Source organism: Centrocercus urophasianus, unplaced genomic scaffold (genome assembly GCF_019232065.1).
Source record: "Centrocercus urophasianus isolate 14NV4802_14NV808 unplaced genomic scaffold, USGS_Curo_1.0 seq_50, whole genome shotgun sequence".
NCBI lineage: Eukaryota > Metazoa > Chordata > Aves > Galliformes > Phasianidae > Centrocercus > Centrocercus urophasianus.
The window spans coordinates 792,687-796,332 of record NW_024885089.1 but is presented as its reverse complement, the minus strand read 5'-3'; the positions used below and the strand labels follow the sequence as shown (position 1 = coordinate 796,332).

Below are 3,646 nucleotides of genomic sequence, written 5' to 3'. Positions count from 1 at the left end.
AGGGGGCCGGCGCCGCGCACCAATCCGCGCCCGGCCGGGCCCCCGGGGCGGGGAGAGCGCCGGTGGGGGGGGCGAAGCGCCGCCGCCGCCGCGCCGCCGCGTGGGGGAGAGCGGCCGCCGGCACAGCGCAGCGCAGCTCGGCGCGGATCGGCTCGGTTCGGCATCGCACGGATTAATACGGCACAGCGTGGCTTGGCAAAGCATGGCACGGCTCGGCATGGCTCGGCTCGGCATCGCAGGGCTTAGCACGGTGCTGCTGGCACAGCTCAGAACGGCATGGCGTGGCTCAGCCGGTGAGGTTTATCATGGCGTGACTTGGCTTGGCTGGCACGGTTTATCATGGCACGGCACAGCTTAGCAGCCACAGCACAGCTTAGCTATGCACAGCTTGCCGTGGCACGGCACAGCTTGGCACCTCGTCCCTGCAGGATGACCCTTCTGGCACCCTGCCTTGTGCACACCCAGCACACGGTGAAGCTGCTGCCAGGTCAGCAGTGTCGCCCGAACCTGAGTTGCCAACACGGTTTGCACGTGTACATATTTATTTTGCACATAATGTAATCACCAGCATTAAACTCCTTTTATCAGCAGGAGCACTTGGCTGTGGCAAAGTGTTTCCTGCTGTTGTAGGAAAAGGGTATGTGGGCACTGAATGTTGCATGCTGTCACCTGTCCTTGGGGTGCACCTGCAGTGGGGAACCAACCCCACAAAAAGTGCCATTTGCTTACACTGCAACCTGCAGCACTTTCACTGGTTTTCCACTCTCTTTCATTTACACTCTTAAACATTTCCCAGTATCAGTGCATCCTCCCATGGGTTCCATCTGAGAGAGAGGAACTGGAGGGACTGAGTTCACGGTGCATGGAGGTGATGCTGGAGCACAGAACCACCTCTGGTTTCAGGGTCGCTGCTGCAGGGTGAGAAACAGAGACGTGCAATGAAACACACCACCTCCTGGCAGATGCTTTATGTTCCAACAGTGCTGCCATTACTGAGCCCACAGGGTCGCCTCTCACAAAGCTGTGTGCTCTGGACTCTGGGAAGTGGCTCTGTTGGGTCCACCATCACCAGCATGGCCTTGATACAGCCCAACGCTGCTTCTCCTCTGCTATCTGCTATACTGACTGCTGGGCTGTCAATGTCCCCTCTTTGGGGGCTTTTCTTCTTTCCCCCTCAAAGCTGACCTCAAAACTGATGCAGGAGGAGAGACCTCTGTTCAAAGGAGCCATTCAAGTCCAAAGGAAAGAGGAAAAAAAGTCTGTCCTCAAACTAATTCAACTTGTGTTCCAACAACAACACGGCATTAACAAACTAAGATAATGCTCCTATAACAGAAAGAGCACAAAACACAGACCATGGCCAATGCACTGTGTAGCCCTTGGTGCTTTTATACTCTCATTTTTGTGAGGTTTTGTTGCTATATCTGTAAGAGCACTAGACGTTGGCCATGGTCAATGCCCTCAGTGTTCTTATTCCCTATGTTTGGTCTTTTGGGTTTTCTGCTCTATCAGTAAGAGCACAAAATGTAGTCCATGGCCGATGCGTTGCGTAGCCCTTGGTGCTCTTCTTCTCCATTTTTGGTCTGCTGGGTTTTCTCCTGTACCAGTAAGAGCACAAAATGTACTCCACAACCGATGCGTTGTGTAGCCCTTAGTGCTTTCATTCTCTATTTCTGATCTTTTGTGTTTTCTGCTCTACCAGTAAAAGCCCCAGGCGTAGACCGTGGCCAATGTGTTGCGTAGCCCTTGGCGCTCTTCTCTATTTTTGGCCTTTTGGATTTTCTCCTGTACCAGTAAGAGCACAGAATGTACTCCATAGTTGATGCATTGTGTAGCCCTTGGTGCTTTCGTTCTCCATGTTTGGTCTTTTGGGTTTTCTGCTCTACTAGTAAGAGCACCAGGCACAGACGATGGCCAATGTGTTGCGTAGCCCTTGGTGCTCTTCTTCTCTATTTTTGATCTTTTGCTTTTCTCCTGTACCAGCAAGAGCACAAAATGCACTCCACGACCAACACAATCGCACGGCCTTCGATGCTCTTATTCCCTATTTTCGGTCTTCTGGTGTTTGCCAGGTCCCACTGTGGCCCCATGGAAGCGGTGCCAACAGCCACACTGTGCCCATGGCCCCACGGCCGCTCCCCAGCTCCGTGCCGCTCGGATCGCAGCAGAACAAACGCATAAAAATGATCTTATTTATTACAGGAGACATGTTTTAAAACAACTGACAAAATTGCAAGATGTAAAACGACAAGCGAGCGCTTTTTCTTTTTTAAACCCATATAGACTTCTGGCAATGATAAAAATAGTGTTTTCCTTTTTAAAGTTGGAATTAATCTTTCTTTCGAAAGCAATCATGTAGCGGGAGAGGCAGGAAGACGCTCAGATATTAACTGGTGCTTGCTGGGTGATGGTTACTTATGGGAGAGCCGGTGGCCGCTTTCCTCTGCAGGGCGATTCACATTAAAGCACGGCGCCAACATTAAAGGAAAAAGGTGAGATTCTTTTTTTTTCTGTTTCGTTTTGTTTTGTTTTGTTTTTTTTTTTCCCCCTGCTCCCTTGATGTGTGACTAACAGCTGTTTTTCCCCTCGACAAATCAGTGGGGTCTTCCTGTTGTTGATGTAATGAAGCTGTTTCCTGGTGTGAAATTCTGCAGGATGAATGGCGCGAGGGGGGAGGAGAGCGTCGCCCACTTATCAAAGCTGCGCCGTGCTCGGGGATGGGCAGCAGATCAAAACGCACAGCGTGGCTGACACCGGGGCACTTTGACATCGCTTTGGACTCCTTTCACTGTTTGTCTTCCCGTGCAACGCTGCTGTGTCAGCGTGGGTTGAGCCGGCCTCCGTTTGCACGGCGGCGGTTGAGCGGTGCCGCCTCGTGCCTCGGTTTCCCCATCGGTGAGGTGAGGATTTGAGCAGAGCCTCCGCCGCAGCGTTCAGCATCACAGCTCTCTGGGGGTGATGCACCCCTCTCCATATTCCATCGGGCCGCCACTGCGGGTGGGTCCAGCCCTCAGCATCACTCATACCTCTGTTTCCTTTAGTTCTTTGCCAGTGTTAGTTAATTAAACTATGCAAATTAAAACAACTTAATTTATATAATATCAGTGCCGGAGCCTCAAACCATTTGGTGTAGCTCATCTGGCACGTACGTTACATAAAATGTTTGGAGCGGCTCTAATAAAAATGAAAAAGGCTGTAAATCAAGTTTAATTTATTCATTTTCTGTACGGTATTAAAGCATGCCAAAATCAGATTATTTATGAGCCCTTCATAACAATAGGCATTTTTATTGGTTGCAAATGACAAAAGGGTTTCTCAGAGGGATTTTTTTTTCTCCCTTTAAATTTTTTGAATGCCTTTTCAGAAACATTTATTTGTTTGGACGCTATGATCTCAAAGAAAAATGTTTAATCATTGATACAGTAAAAATAATTTATATTTAGATGCTGAAAAACACACCAGGCTTTCAAACATAAATACACGCAGATAATCCAACCCAAAGGCTCCACGTCTCTGCGCACCGTGGGCCGCAGCGAAGAGCTGTGATTGAGACCCACTTTCCTAAATTCCTCCTTTTCTGAATGGGGATCTCCTGTAAGTCTTGTCAGAAGGACATTTGGGATGTTTTCCTATTAATGATGAGCAG

At 49.6% G+C, this 3,646-nt stretch overlaps 1 long non-coding RNA gene across 1 annotated transcript; it reads left to right on the top strand.

Moving 5' to 3' along the window:
- The first annotated feature begins 100 nt into the window (after positions 1-100).
- Positions 101-3,315, top strand: LOC122169241. The gene is made up of 3 exons (XR_006171536.1): positions 101-155; positions 797-2,492; positions 2,655-3,315. It is a non-coding gene; the product is annotated as an uncharacterized LOC122169241 (long non-coding RNA).
- Positions 3,316-3,646: the final 331 nt, after the last annotated feature.